The sequence below is a fragment of the Molossus molossus genome, unplaced genomic scaffold (assembly GCF_014108415.1).
Source record: "Molossus molossus isolate mMolMol1 unplaced genomic scaffold, mMolMol1.p scaffold_m16_p_7, whole genome shotgun sequence".
Taxonomy (NCBI): domain Eukaryota; kingdom Metazoa; phylum Chordata; class Mammalia; order Chiroptera; family Molossidae; genus Molossus; species Molossus molossus.
Window position 1 is genome coordinate 82223878 of NW_023425401.1, and position 16734 is coordinate 82240611.

General features: G+C 34.2%; 1 pseudogene; it reads left to right on the plus strand.

Moving 5' to 3' along the window:
* Positions 1-5095: 5095 nt before the first annotated feature.
* LOC118619675 lies at positions 5096-15394 on the plus strand (annotated as a pseudogene).
* The last annotated feature ends 1340 nt before the right edge of the window (positions 15395-16734 follow it).

Consider the following 16734-nt stretch of genomic DNA (forward strand, 5'->3'; position numbering starts at 1 on the left):
GAATATCCTTATAACCGTTACTGTTAATTCTATGTTTGATAAATTGTTTGCTTCCCTTACATTTAGGTCTTTTTCCTGGAGATTTCTCTTTTTCTTTCATTTGGATGTTCTTTTTCTCCAAATTTTAGTTGTCTTGTTGTATTTGCTCTATGTATTAGGTATAACTGGTATGACTCCCCCTCTTTGTGGGTTGGCCTTTTTTAGTAAATTTCCTTTGGGACCCAGTGGTATGGTCTTCTTACACTACTTAGCTGGATTTTCTAGGAGTGACCCTTTTGTGGGTTACTTGGTCTCTCCTGTTGTAATTGTCTCATTATTGTTTTTGTCCTTTCATGGAATGAGCTCTCTCATGCTGGTCAACTGTGACACTCAACCCCAAACACATTTTGTGAGCTATCGTGCAGGTGCTGACAGGGCAAAACAAAACAGAAAAGAAACAAAAACTTATAAAAGAATCCAAAACAACAACAAAAACAACCACAAAATAAAAGAAAATTGGGACAGATAAAAGAGAACAAGTATAAGGAATAAAAAGAAAGAAAGAGAAAATAATAATAAAATAAAAATAATACTAGAAAGTAGAAGAAAAAATATTCTGAAGGACAGAAAGGAGAGACAAAATTAAGAATAAAGAGTAGGAAAAGAAAAACGGTAAAAAGAGAAAAATTGAAACAGTAAAAAAGAGAAAGATAAAGTGAAAGAAAGACAAGAAAAAAATAAGGTAAGAAAATGAAAGAGGCATCAAAAGATATAAAAGAAACAAGAGAGAAAATAATAATAAATAATAATAATAATACCAAAGCAATAAAAAAGAAAACAATTAAAATAAATAAATAAATAAATAATAAATAAATAAATAAATAAATAAATAAATAAAAACTGAATATTTTTTGGCAGATTTCAGTGCCTTCTAAGATTTCCTTTTGGATCCTGCTTGCTCCTCTGCTGTCTGAAGCTGACTGTTCTGTTTGCGGATTCAGGGCTTCCTGGGAGATACTTTTGTGCTAGCCAATGTCAGAAACTGTCCAAGTTTGGCTCTCAGAACCTTGTCCAAACTTTCAAATGATCCACATCTTGTGGCTGCCTCCACTGTGCTTGGCTGCCCACGGGAGGTGTCAAGCTGAGTTCTTAGGCTGGCTTTACAATTATATGGGGCCCTAAGTTGGATAAGCAAATGTTCAGACTTCAGGAAATATGGTGGGTGTGTTTCTGGACTATTTCCTTGTCCTTGGGTACAGTCCCTCAGCCAGTGGGGCCTGCGAGAAGTCAGGAGCTTCTATCAGCTTCCCTGTGAGAGGGAAGCACCAGCTTGGATCCAGGGAGTGTGAGGAGTGTCCCTGCCCTAAAGTCAGCCACTGATGCTTCCTGAAACTGCTGCCCCTGAGACTGCTGCCCCCTGACCCCAGCAGGGATTGAGATGCAGAGTGCTGTATGCTGGATTCCAGATGGTCCTCCAGCTGTATCTTGGGGGACAAGATATTTGCCTTCCCCCAGGCTTCTGCTGTTGGGAGGTGCCTGTGCTTCTCAGGAAAAATGGATGCTGAAATATTGGGAGGGATGACTCAGCACAGGTATCTTGGCAGCCCCCTTCCCTGCAACTCTCCCCAACTCCTTGAACCTCTGTCTTTCTCAGGTGACTGCATTCCACACAGCCCACCCTCTGCTGAAACCTAGGGTGAGTTTCTGAGAACAAAAATGCTGTGCATGAGCTCTTTGGAAAATATGGCTTTGTCTCCAGGTGGCTCAGCTCCCTGGCTGATAGAACCCAGCCACTGGCTACTGTGTTAGCAGCTCTGGCTGTCTGGGCAAGGGGACCCTGTGTGGGGTCCAGGCCTTTCTTTGGAAGAACCCTCCTCACCCTTCACCCACTGCTCCTGGGTTCTGGGCCAGAGCCTTTTGCATCCCCGCCCTTCCTACCAGTCTGAAAATGTTTTCTTGTTTAAAGAAAATTCCCTTCCTTGTTTAAAGTTTCCTCTTCAGTCTGGTCGGTGTGGCTCAGTGGCTCAGCATTGACCCATGCACCAAGAGGTTGGTGGTTTGATTCCCATCATGGCATATGACCAGGTTTTGGACCAAATCCCAGAGGGGGGCATGCAGGAGGTGGCCAGTCGATGTTCTCTCTCATCAATGTTTCTCTCTCTCTTTCTCTCTAAAAATCAATGAAGAAAAATAAATAAATAAATAAATAAATAAATAAGTCTCCTTTTCAGCCAGTCTTTAGCTGGTATTTCAGGGTGAATACTCTAATTTAGTTTTAATTTCTGTTAGATTGTGGGAGGAGGTGGGAGAAAGAGCCACCTATTCCACCACCATCTTCCCCTAAGGAGTATAAAATATGTTTATATAATAGATTCTAGAAGATATGGGAAAATTTATTATTTATAACTGATCACTTCAACTCATGGTTTTAGTTCATATATTTTTTTAACTTCTGCTGGTAAACAATTCAATTCTGAAGATCAGTTAAATACAGAAAAGTACATCTTATAATATTTCCAGTATAGTTATTTAAAATAAATTAAGCTGGAATCAGATGAGAAAGTGCTGCCACCACAGTGATACAAATGTAATTAAATGAAGCCATCCTCCAAATTCCCTAATTTCTCTTATATACCAAAACCTGAAAATAGTCATTTGTGTATTTCAGTTACTTAAGTGGACTGTCTTTATTTTTTTAACTCTTCTATCTATAATTTTTATAGCTATAAATTTGGTAATCATGCTAACTGCATCACTCAAGGTATTCATATTCTAGAAACTAGAATTTTATGTTCTCTCTATTGAGTAATAGAACTTCATTATATCTCCACAGATTAGTACTTAAGTACTTTAAAATAAGTATTTCTTTAATATTTTTTATTTTTCTCTCAATTGACAAAGTATACAATCATACATTTATAATTTTTAAAACTGGTAGTTACTTCAACAGAGAGAGTCTATGTTTAATTTTCCAGGTAGGAAGCACAATAAGTAGAAATTTTTATTTTATATCCACAAAGCAAAAAATGATAATGAAGTAGATTTTATTCATCTGTAATTATGGTTCTGGTCATTTTCCTATTATATTAACAATGTTCCAAAAGTCTCTTTTGTACTGCACAAAAATATATTGAGTATTTTTTTCTTTATTGATTTTAGAGATGGAGGAAGGGAGAGGGAGAGAGAAATAGAAATGTCGATGAGAGAGACCATCAACTGGCTACCTTCTGCGTGCCCCCTACTGGGGATTGGGCCCACAACCTGGGCATGTGCCCTGATGGGGAATTAAACCAGCCACCTTTTGGTACATGGATTAATGCCCAACCACTGAGCCACATCAGCCAGGTGAATACTCACTAAGTATCAGATACCCATAGTAAAAAACAGTCACAGGCTGCTCCCAACCTTCAAGAAACTGATGAAATAGCCCTTGCCAGTATGTGGGTCAGTTAATGGGAGCATCATCCCATATTCAGAAAGGCTGTGGGTTTGATTCCCAGTCTGAGCACATACCTAGGTTGCAGATTTGTATGGAAGGGAAGCAATGGATATTCTCTCTCACATCAATGTCTCTCTCTCTTTCCCTTCCCATCTCTATAAAATCAATAAGCATATCCTTGATTGAGGAACAACAACAACAAAACACCTGATGAAATAGTAGGCGGGCAAATGTAATAGCACATTTCTTTTGTTATTATGTAAATATTAATGGCTCTATTTGGGCGTGAATGAGGGATGAATAAACTCAGAAAAATGGTGTGAGGAGGAAGTCTATAAAACTTGGCTGAGGTTGATTTTTTTTTTTTGTATATTGATGAATAATGAAAATTGTATTCATTTTGAACCACTGTTTATGAGATAAAATATTTGCCATTTTGGCAGAATTGTTACTGAGATCAACTTGATCAGCAACGTTCAGATTATGGGGACTTGTATGCTATGCTAAAGAGTCTGAAATATTGCCTATAATAAAGTGAACGATTGAACAATTTTTAGTAGATAATGTTATAATCAGATCTTAATTTTAAAAAAATAGGTGTCTATACAATTGCAGGAGAAATATAGGTATGTGACTATAAACTTTTGCACAAAAGACAGTAACAGCAGTTGAAAGACTAGAAAAACAATGCTAGAACCTAACACATGCTGATAATGGTGACATCTAGTTCTTTGGCTTGGACACCTGGGCAGATGGTGGTTTTCACTGAGGTAATGGATCTTTGGGATGAATAAATATGCAAGAAAAAATAATTAGTTTAAGGAAAATATGCACTACCTCAAGAGAATCAATAAGTAATTTTAATGTATGGATATCGAATTTAAGGAAAAGGCAGAGTTGGAGGTAAAAATAATGACAATGTAGCATTTAAATTGGCTTAAGCTAATATATATCATAGATTATATATATATTCATATATAATATACTGTTAAGATAACATAAAATAAAAATAAAAGAGAAGAATCTATGGGCAACACTAAGATTTAAGTTATGATCAAAGGATGCAATCTCTCAAAAGAAAGCATATTAAGGAAGATAGATTAAAAAATACTAGAAGAAAAGTATAGTAAAAGTAAAAGAAGGTTTGAAGAAACTTGTAGTTTTAATTCGAAAATTTGCAGAGAATGTAATTAATGGGACCACGAAATATGTTATTTTTAACAAGAGGCTGTTAAAATCATTTCATCTTCCAATATACTGGGAGGCCAAACTCTGGTGCAATTGAGGAACTAAATGTGGTTAAGTAATTAAAAATATAAGCGTAGGCTTCCATAGTACGCCCAGGGACATTACCTAGCACTGACTTTTCTCTCTCTAACAGAGAAATAGCAGATTACAAGAGACCAAACTGTATCTGCCTCTATTTCTAAAAGGCTCACATTCAACTTTGGCTTGCAAAAATCAAAAACAAAAATAAAAAAAAACAAGCAAAAACAAAAAAAGCCAGGAGAATTTTATTAATCCTTTAAAAACATAATATAAAATGATAGGGGGAAAAAAAGAGAGAAAGAAAAGGAACCTGAAACAGCTATAACAATCTGCAGCATCAGCAGTGGAAGAAGAGATTTAATTTAGCTGATTTTCTGTGGTTGTTGGTTGTTCACTAGTCTCATGGTGATGGAAGCTGTACATTTTTTTGAAGGGACCAAGAAGCTACTGGAGCTTTGGTTCTCCAGGCAACAACTGATACAAATTAAGGTCTGGGAATCTTTAGCACCATTCCAACATCTGAGTGGGACACACTTTTGAAGGATGTGCAATGTTCAATTATAGGTATGACAAAAACTGACAGGCAGGAAGCTATGTACTCAGTGAGAGTAGCATGTTTGTCTCCAAGAGACATTTTATTTTGAAGACAGGTGGTACCACACTCTTACTGAACCACTTGTTCCCCTGTTGAAACCTGCTAGGGATTACAGTGGGTTTTACTCTATTCAAAGCTTCTTTTATTCATGTAAAAATTTCATGAAGCCTTCTCACCCAGGGTACCCATACTGGAATTTCCAGGAAGAAATAGAATTTCTTAATGCTGTTTTTTTTCCAAATGGATCAGCATATTGTATGGAACATATGAATTCTGACTGTTGGTACTTGTATACTTTGGATTTCCCACAGAATAGGGTAATCAGTCAGCCAGATCAAATGCTGAAAATTCTGATGAATGAGCTTAACTCAGCAGTAATGGACCAGTTCTATATAAAAAATGGTGTTACTGCAAAGGATGTCACTCATGAGAGTGGAATTTGTGACCTGATACCAGGTTCTGTCTTTGATGCAACAATGTTCAATCCTTGTGGATATTCAATTAATGTCATGGAATCAGATGGAACTTATTGGACTATTTACATCACTCCAAAACCAGAATTTTCTTATGTTAGCTTTGAAACAAACTTAAGTCAGACTTCCTATGATCACCTGATCAAGAAAGTTGTAGAAATCTTCAAGCCAAGGAACATCTGTGACCACCTTGATTTTATTTATTTATTTATTTTTTTATCCTCACCTGAGGACATTTTTCAACATTTTGTTCAGATAGAGTGGGAGGGAGGGAGAGAGAGAGAAACATTGACGTGAAAGGGACACATTGAGTGGCTGCCACCCACACGACCCAATCAGGGCCAGGGACAAACTGCAACTGAGGTACATGCCCTTAGCGGGAACCAAACCAGGGTCTCTATGGACCGTAGACCGATGCTCTAACCACTGAGCAACTGGCCAGGGCTGCAACTACTTTGTTTTTAAACCAAAGTTCGAAATGTCACATAGTGCTTTCTTCCCTCAGAAGACTGAAGGTTTTAAACATCTTGATTGTCAGAGCAGAGTTTATATTCAATGATTACAACTTTTTTTTTTTTACTGTGTATGCTGAGAAGCAGCAACAACAGTTGATTAAGAAAAATGAAACACACACACACACACACACACACACACACAAAAGGTGGTAGCTGCTTTTTAGATATTGACACCTGGGGCCATGCTTTCCATAACTACCACCTTGTAGTTGCAGAAAGCCCTAGGTGTAATGATAGTGTAATCGTTTTGAATTATGTGCATTATTATATCAAGGAGTTAGATATCTAGCATGAATGCTCTCTTCTGTGTTTAGGTATAATATGCCACTCTTGCTGTGAAATTGAAGAGCATGTAGAAAAATAAAACTTTTATTATATGAAACTTTACAACACTTGTGACAACAATTCAATTTGGTTTATGTACAGTGTAATATCTCTATAGATATCATCCAAAATTTCCCTCAGACAAGGCTTTAGTCCTCTTTAAGTGTCAGCTTCAGCCTAACCATCGAGAACTGTTCTATAAATGCTGCCAGGATATTACGTCCAGTTACCTTTAATTTCTAGAACACAGTTTCTACTAATTGTTATTGAAACCAATTTCTACTTCTTACAGATGTTTTTTGCAATGACAATTAAAGTTTTTCTTCTATAAATTGAGACCTCTTTAAAAATTATTGAAATTAACCACTTTGTGTATTATTAATTTAACATTATTGCTTTCTTACTTTGTATTTCTTTAATTGATTTTGTTCCTCATCATGGTGTCTCCCCTCCCAACTCTACCCTAATAAAGCAATACCCTGTTGCACTGTGGGTTTATACCAATCTTATATCCCAGAGGTGGGAAAGGGGTGGACTTAAACTTAATTTTCTTGTAAGGTCAAGCAAGTTTGGCTTCTTTGTTATTGGCAATGGATTTTTTTTAGAAGATAGTGACAAAAATAAACTTCTAGTGTTGATTAGCAAGGAAGAAACATAGATTAATATTAGAATATACTGGCAGAACTATATGGGAACTGTCTGCCATTCTGTGCTTTCCAGTAAATAAGATTAGCTTTTCATGAGGATGGTGTCTCTACTAACTTGCCTAAGTAGTAGTTAAAAAAATTTTTTATCACTAAATGTATTAGCTAGATTTCAGATAAAGGTTGTACTAGATTCAGAAAGTCAACTCAGATCATTCACCTCAATTTTTATTTTAACAGCCATTATCACTAATTTCTACTAATAATATACCATAAACTTTAGTTCAAAGCAGCATCCATGTCTTTGCCATTTGGTGACTTAAAGTTCTGTGACTTTGTGATATTGTTCTGACTTTGTGTTCCTCTTATTGGTGGTGTTTCTTTCAGCATGGTCAGTTTATTCAGACCTACACAGTGAAGCAAAATGCTATCCATAAAAAAATAACATAAAAATTCCAAAATGGTCGGTAGGAATGACTAGAAATACAGGCTTTTAAGAGTTGGCATTTTTAACAATATTTGCAAATACTGTGAGATTTAAGCAGCCTAGAAAACAGAAAAGTGGACTAACTTTGTATTCTTGTCCTCAATTTTTTTTTAATTCTTTGTGGCTTGATGCAGTGATGCTTTCTTTCCTTCTATATTTATAAACTAAACAAAACACTTTTTTTTTTTTTTTTTTAGTGTTTCTAAACATCAAAATCTACTTCAGTTGAAATCAAGTTGTTGGATTACTTTTTCTTTTTATTTAAGCACATTCTTGACTCAAAGTTTCATTGGAGAAGCTTTCAATCAATGGGTCAATTTGATCCTGGAAGTAGCACACAGTACCTGAAGCTTCTGTGCTGTTTTGAGGACCAATGCTCAAAGTGGAGGTTTTTGAACAGTGTCCTAGAAGATTTGATGACGTGTTGGCTTGAGATCTAATTTTTTTAATACATTTAAGATTCCTATCTAATACTGAAAAACTACACAAGTTTGTATGAAACAAACCCTAGAAAAATGAAAATTGTATATTAAATAGTAATTTAAATTAATCTTAGTATTTCATGATAGTGGAGGGGAAATTTTGGTTCCGTAGTTTCTCTCTTCATGGTGGTGTTGGACTTGGTTGAAATAGCTTCAATTTAACTAGGTGGAAACATTATCTAAGGATATTTTTATTATAAAAGAATTTTATTATCATAAAATAATAATATTTTATTATTTTAAGGATATAGCAAAGAATAATTTGAAAAACAATTTCTGCATTTCAGAAAAAATAGAAAATGGGAAAATTGTGAATTTGTGACGGAAATATTGATGACAGGCAATAGCACAGTGGTAGGGCATTATTTGCCTTGCATAAAGAAAAATGCTTTTCTCTGAGATCATAAGAAGAGGTAGAATGAATAGTAATATTGTGGGGGAGAAGGTTATGAAAAATTCATCACTAATTTCTTTCTAATTTACTGGCAGATTTCACTATCACTTTTATTGAGAGAAAAGATAATATGGTGAAATAAAATACTTAAGAATAGTGTTCAAAGTTTGAAGAGTCATGTGGAAAATTGGAAAAGGATTTAACGGGGACCATGCAAAATATTTTCTGTATAAATCTGGATATCCAGCTATGTATATGGATCTTGATGTTTTTTTATAAACCATTATTCTTACATTTGTGTGTGTGTGTGTGTGTGTGTGTGTGTGTGTGTGTGTATGTGTGTGTTTGCTATACCTCTCAGCAGATATAAGGGCTGGAGCAGAGACAGTGTATGATTAGTACTTGTGTGGATAGGAGAAAAGAAAAGGAATTATAATGTTACCCATACCTTTAAATAAGTAGTTGAAAAGATATGTTATGTGATCTACTCTGGACAGATAAGAAAATAGTCAGTAGATTAGAAATTGGGGGTATTATTAAAATAAAATAATAAAATATTTGAGAGTAAGAAGCTTGTCTGGTTCAGGGCAAATATTAGGGAATTAGAGTTTATAATTTTGAAGTTAATGTACCTTTAACTATGCCAAGGTTCAAATTGAGATATTAGAATTGAGCACTAAAAATAGAATAGAAATGAAGATAAAATTTATAAAGGTACCAATCATAATGTTTGTATTTTACTTTAGAGTTAACATGGCTTTTAAACTTGTGTAGGATGGTGATTGTGGTAGAAGTGTAGGTACTAACTTTGAGACAAATGCAAAGTTTTCAGTGAAAGATGGATAATGCACAAACAAATATTAGATTATAATAGCTCCATGCCCAAAACAAAAGAAAAAAAGAACATCCAACAAAGGAGTAAATTAGAAGATCGAAGAAGTCATTAGAAACAGCTTGTCTTGGCTTTGAAACCTTACCTCCAGCACTTGTAAATGATAAAATATTGAAGAAATGATCATCTTCACATCAAAAATGTATTTTAATCAGCAAACTCAAATTTCCATGCAAGCAAAATTACATTTTTTTACCTAAAAGACACAAAAAGTTAACAGCAAATCCAGATAAACTCTCAAATCATAAAATTTCTGTCTCTGATATTCATTTTTAATATATTCTGTTAAGAACAGTATTCTTCCTTGTGAAACTATATGCCACAATATTCACATTTCTGGAATGATAATATAAAATAGTATATGGCTAAAATATTTTTCTCCTTTCATCCTTGTTAGGACATTTTAGTCTTAAAACTTAAGTCATCATTTTATTCTAAAATAAACAGTTTATTGAGTGACTCAGATTTTAAATACAAAGTTGAAAAGGATTTGTACTTCTAATTGTGAGTTACTTTTGGATTAAGACTAGCATAACCATTGAAAATAAATTTTAAAAAGTTGAATAAAAGAAAGCAAAATGTAAAAGCTAAATCAATAAAGTAAAAACTAAAGCAATTGTACATCAGAGAAATTAATCAAAAGCAGAGGTTTGTTGATTAAGCTGTTCCATCAAATGTAAACAATTGTTACAATTTAATAATTGAAAAAGTTAAAAAATTAAATGTGCATCTAACCTGATGCAGAACAAATCTTGGATAAAATTGATTACCTAATAATAATAATAAGTTGTAATTATTATTACAAAATAATAACAGAGTTTCCCAAACTGATAAATCTACAAAAAACAAAGTGTTACTCTTAATTTGAAATATTGCTATATTTACTTTTGTAAATAGACATGACACAAATGACAATGATCTTCTATTTGTTAATAATCTGCATATTCTCGTGTGTTCAATAAAAAATGAAAAAATAATGATAAAGATTGGAAATGAAAAATACAAATATTAATTTACAGATTACATGGTAATAAACTTAGAATATCAAAATAATATAGAAAGTAAATTCTTAATACTAATATGCTAATATAGAAAATTCATTAAATATAAAGAAATAGAAAAAGTAGCTTTCTGTGTATACACACAAGATTATTAAAATATACAAATGCACAGTTTTATTTATTTATTTATTGTTAATTCTAACCTGAGGATATTTTTCCCAATGATTCTTTTAGAGAGAGTGGAAGGAAGGAGAGAGAAAAAAAAAACATTAATGTGAGAGAGACACATTGATTGGTTGCCTCCTGAATGCACCTCCAATGGGGCTAGAGTTCGAACTTGCAACCCAGGTATGCTCCCTTTACTGGAAATTGAACCTGTGACCCTTTGGCCAACATTCTACTCACTGAGCCACACCAGCTGGGACACAAATGTACACATTTTAGGAACAAATGTGTCAGGAGCACCATCTACCTTTGCCTAGGTAGAGTGTGGTTTCACATCCCTTAAATACCTAATGAATCCCTAGAATTAACTTTTGCCTAATAAAACATTTGCTCTATTTGCTATTTACCTTGCTTGTTTCATTATAAAGGACTTCACTCAAATAGCATTTTCTATTGTGACCTTTTGTGACAATGTGTTAATTCTGCATAGGAAGAATTTTGGCTGATCACAAATTTTACCAGGAACACTGAAAAAATAAAAAAAGATAAGCTGCCTTAAACAACAAATTACTTTTTTAAATACTGTTCATTAATATCCTTTGAGTGGTAGACAAGCTTAATTAATAGGTGCCAATGATTAACAGTCACTGCTGCCATTTTTATATGCAGTAGTAGATAAGTAAAGAAATATACTTGCAATAATCGCATTATTAGCCATTGTTTTGGTTGATATTCAATTATAGTATTGTTTTAAAAGTTAAATGAAGAATAAACTAAAATTAAAAGCTCAAAATATGTCAGAGTAGAAATTTTTTTCTGAGCTTAAATTCTGCTTCTGTTTCATGAGTTCTCACTTGTGCAAGTCTCACTTATTTTTCTCATCTGTGAAATGGAGGAAGGGTAACAATAACAGTGCACAAGGCCATTGACTGAAGTTTTCATGTTTAAAAAAGTGTTTTGTGCAGTAAGTAGAATATTCAAAGAAAAGGGGAGATTCAAAAGAAAAAAATCATTGTAGTAAGAGTAGATATAAAAATGATAGTCTTCATTATGAGGAACCTTGATTTTCATATACCATTGCATTACACTGATGATGATCACTTTATCTTACTCAAAAGCTGATTCAGAAAATTCAGCAGTTAAAAGAAAAGGAAAAGCAGTAAGTTTGCAGAATCATTTTAATTGAGTATTTGTGTTTTCCATTGTTTTGCTTTTTCATTTTAGTTTATTTTAATGTTCTAATAATAACTTTTTAGCTTTTATTCAGCCCAGTTTGTTAATTTTGTTTCCTTCATGGTTAGTATTTTGTGTGTGTGTCCTGTTTAAATAATATTTATGTACCCCAAAGTAGATGAGAGATACACCTAGCTGTTCTTCTGGATATATTTGCCTATCCAAAATGGGCAAGATATACTACCTGGTTTACTTCTAATGGTTTCTAGAAGGTTTAAATTCATTTACTATATAATATAAAGTAGAGAATCATGATTTATTTGTAATGATTGTTTAACTGAGCATTTTTCTTTAAAAAATTTTAAAATCTCCATTGTTCTCCAATGTCTGCTTTACAATAAAGTCATTCTGTGCTATTTGTCTATTTTCTGTCTTATTGCCAATAGCACATTTTCATAATCTTCCTAATCTTATGAAAAGTCAGCTAGTATAAATCTTGTGACTTAGTTCTTTAGGATTACCTTAACTATTTTTAGTGCTTTGGCTTTACATATATATTTTAAGATCATTGTTTGAAATTTAAAAAAATTAAAAGCTTGCCTGGCCAGTGTGGCTCAGTGGTTGAGTGTCGACCCATGCACCAAGAGGTTGCAGTTTGATTCCCAGTCAGGGCACATGCTCAGGTTGTGGGTCCAATGCCCAGTCGGGGGCATGCAAGAGGCGGTCAATCAATGTTCTCTCTCAATGACGTTTCTAGTTTCTAGCTCTCTCTCCCTCTCCCTTCTTCTCTCTCTAAAATCAATAAAAAAAATTAAAAAAGAATAAGAGATCTTTCTTTCTTACAGCTACATAGTACTCCATTGTGTATATGTACCACTGATTTTTTATCCATTCGTCTACTGATGGACACTTGGGCTGTTTCCAGATCTTAGCTATTGTAAATAGTGCTGCTATGAACATGGGGGTACATATATTCTTTCTGATTGGTGTTTCAGGCTTCTTAGGATATATTCCTAGAAGTGGGATCACTGGGTCAAATGGAAGTTCAATTTTTAATTTTTTGAGGTAACACCATATTGTTTTCCATAGTGGCTGCAGCAGTCTGCATTACCACCAGCAGTGTACTAGAGTCCCCTTTTCTCCACACCCTTGCCAACACTTGTTGTTTGATGATTTGTTGATGGCGGCCATTCTGACAGGTGTGAGATGATACCTCATTGTTTTAATTTGCATCTCTCTGATGATTAGTGATGTTGAACATTTCTTCATATGTCTCTTGGCCATTTGTATGTCCTGATTAGAGAGGTATCTATTCAGCTCCTCTGCCCATTTTTTATTTGGGTTCTTTGTCTTCCTTTTGTTGAGTTATATGAGTACTCTATATATTTTCGAAATTAACCCCTTATCTGATGTATCATTGGCAATGATGTTCTCCCATACAGTGGGTTGCCTTTCCATTTTGATGGTTGTTTCTTTTGCTGTGCAGAAGCTTTTTAGTTTGGTGTAGTCCCCTGTGTTCATTTTTTTCTTTGTTTCTGTTGCCTTAGGTGATGCATCAGTGAAAATTCATATACACAATGGAATATTCTGCAGCTGTAAGAAAGATCTCTTATCCTTTGAGACAACATGGAGGGACCTGGAATGTATTATCCTAAGTGAAACAAGCCAAGCAGAAAAAGACAAGTACCACATGATCTCACTCATTTTTGGAATATAATGAACATAACAGTCTGAGGAATAGGGTAGACTGAGAGATGTGGAAGTAGGGTACAGACTGACAACCCTTAGAAGAGGGGGTGGTAGGGGGAGGGAAGAGATAAAGCACAGAACTTATATGCATGTATGCATAACCAATGGACATGGACATGGACAACAAAGCTGGTGAAGGGGCGGGGGGGGGATGGGGAGGAGGGTGTAAATGGGGTAAAAAAGGAGAAACATCTGTAACAAAAATAAAATTAAAACTAAAATTAAAGCCCTGGCTGGTTTGGCTCTGCGGTTGGAGCATTGGCCTGCAGTCCAGAGAGACCTAGGTTTGGTTTCCACTAGGGGCATGTACCTCGGTTGCAGTTTGTACCTGGCCCTAGTTGGTTTGTACGGATGGCAGCCAGTCGATGTGTCCCTTTCACATCGATGTTTCTCTCTCTCTCTCTCTCTCTCTCTCTCTCTCTCTCTCTCTTCCTCCCACTCTATCTGAACAAAAAGTGGAAAAATGTCCTCCGGTGAGGATAAAATAAATTAAAAAATAAAATTTAAAAAAAAAAGAAGAAAAATTTTTTAAACAATGAAAGCCTCCATGATTCTTTGCGGGATTTGATTGAATCTACAGTCAATTTTGGGAGAACTGACATCTTAATAATACTGACTTTTTTGTTAAATGATATGGTATACACCTTCATCTTTCAAATATTTTTAATTGTTCTTAATATTTTATAAGTTTCTACATAGAGAATTTGCACATTTTACATTAATTTTGCTTCCTTATCTCTAACTATTATCTTTAAACTTATGTGGGATCTCCTTTATTTCATTCTTGGATTATATCATGCAGATCTCTGACATTTTTATCCCATTGGTTTTGAGATATTATAACAGATTCATTTTTCATTTTAAAAAATTCATTATCATTTAAATCAAATGTGTCTGTCATCCATTTTAAAGTATTTTCTTTTAGCCTCAATTCCAGACTAACTCTTGGTTTCAAAGACTTCTAGTAGAGAAGAAAAGTTTTCTTTTTTCTTTTAGTATCCTCACAATCCAGTTTGTGTTCCAAACATTCTACTGCTTCCAACACCTTACTTTCAAGGGACAAAGTAGGAGAAAGGGAATCAGATGGAAAAGTCAATGTCTTATACGACAGCAGAAAGCATAATCTGAATTTTAGTAACCTGGGGTATGGTAATACCCATTTGCTGTTTTTCTTATTCTTGTAGCACTTTCTTGTGAGTGCTTCCGGTAGCCCTGTCCCCACTTCAAGTCCAACCCCCAACCAGATAGAGCCTCTTCTCCACAATATGCTTTGATATACCCATTACACCCTTCACTTGAACGCTTACGACACTAGCTCTGCTTTTTTTTTTTTTTTACGTTTTATAACCTTAAGTCTCCCTACTTCATCAACCAGTCCTCTTAGATGGCATACTTTCCAGAGAACTTGAGCTTAGCAATCTTCATTGTTTATGTTGCCCAACCAAAAAGTCAAAATCTAGAGAAGCAACCCATACGTATTCATGTACTCATTTCCTTATATGCCACTGATAGCTAATCAAGCCCACCCAACTCTTCTGAAGTCTCCAGAAGAGATTCAGACACCAGTCTAAATCTCCCAAATTACATGGACATGGGTCAGCATATATCAATAATCCTCACGTGCACCACTCAAGAAGCAGCTTGAAATTAATATAAAAGTTTCTGAAGCTTACTAAGAATGACACAAAGGTAATATATGAGTTTTTTTTGTTTTTTGTTTTGTTTTTTCTTAGATATTACTACTCCTAATAACTCAAAAAGTTCTCTTGATGTCATCTCGCTTGGCTTGGAGTTAGAGATGAGTGCAGAATGAAAAGAGAAGGAAAAATGCTTAGCATTCTCTATTTATATAAATCAACAAAAAAGCTTCCTATTAGCTCTTTAACCTTCTCTTGTATGGGTTACATTAGTGTGATGATTGATTAAGCAATCTGTATCCCTTTCAAACAAATTTTGCATAAATAGCAAATTAATGTTAGGAAAAAACACAAAAATTACCACTTAATATCATGTTGAATAGTAAAGTGTGTAGCTCACATTAAATGTTCAATAAATGTAGATACAATAATAATAGTATTAGACTTGGAGCTAAAAAAATAATTAAATAATATATTTAATTTGGGATACCTTATTTCTCTTTATAGATCTAGATCCTTAATCTTCATCACACTAGTAAATTTCTACTTGTTTTAATTTATAAATATAAATACATGTATATCACACATAACTTGTGTGGTAAATTCTGAGGTCCCTTCCATTTATAATGACCAATAATTCTACTCACCATTCAGTCAATACAAAATAATACTTTATTTAAATTAACTGTAATTATATACTCAAACAGAAATATTTTTAAAAAAAAGAACTTTATTTTTGGCTTTAGTCATCCCAAAAGAGGATTTAATTACCACAGATAAACACAGTCAAATCTCATACAGACAATAGTATACTCTCAAGGAAATTTCAAGCATATCCATTCATCTCCTTAGGTATACAACAACAATTAATTTTCTTAACTTTGATCACATACCAAGCCTAGACTTTTTTATTCTAGATCTAGGTATTGCTATTTCAGGTACTACATTTAGAGGGGTGTGTTATATTGGGAGTTGAAACCAAAAAACTAAAATGAAATAAGCCACATTTTCATCTTTGTCTCAAATTAAAGGGGTTATATACATCCTTCAATATTTCATAAGCATTAAACCCTGACAAGAGTTGGGTTTCTACATCCTTTAAAGTCAGAGGTAAAGCTGAAAGTATAAATCCATTAACTTAAGCCTCTTGCATTTCTGAAAAGCAACAAAATTAGTGTCTCCTTACAATGGCTGATCAAATGGAAACAACTGTTGAATCCACTAAATTGACAGGCCTGAACTATATACATAGTTGCATGTCCACTCTACCAAAGGTGTCAGCTATTGTGTTTATAGATCTTGTCTTTTGTTATAACCTAAAGAGAAAACCTTAAATCTCCTTCATGTGATTCAATTTCACTTTCGAAAAGTCATTTATTTTCTTATTGTGCATATAAAATTGGGACATTACCAAGAAGTATAATCAGACTTTCTTTAATATAAGATGAATCTTTTCCCAAAGTAGAATAACAATTCAAATAAAGCTCCAGGAAATAATGGCCCTGTGTCCATCGCT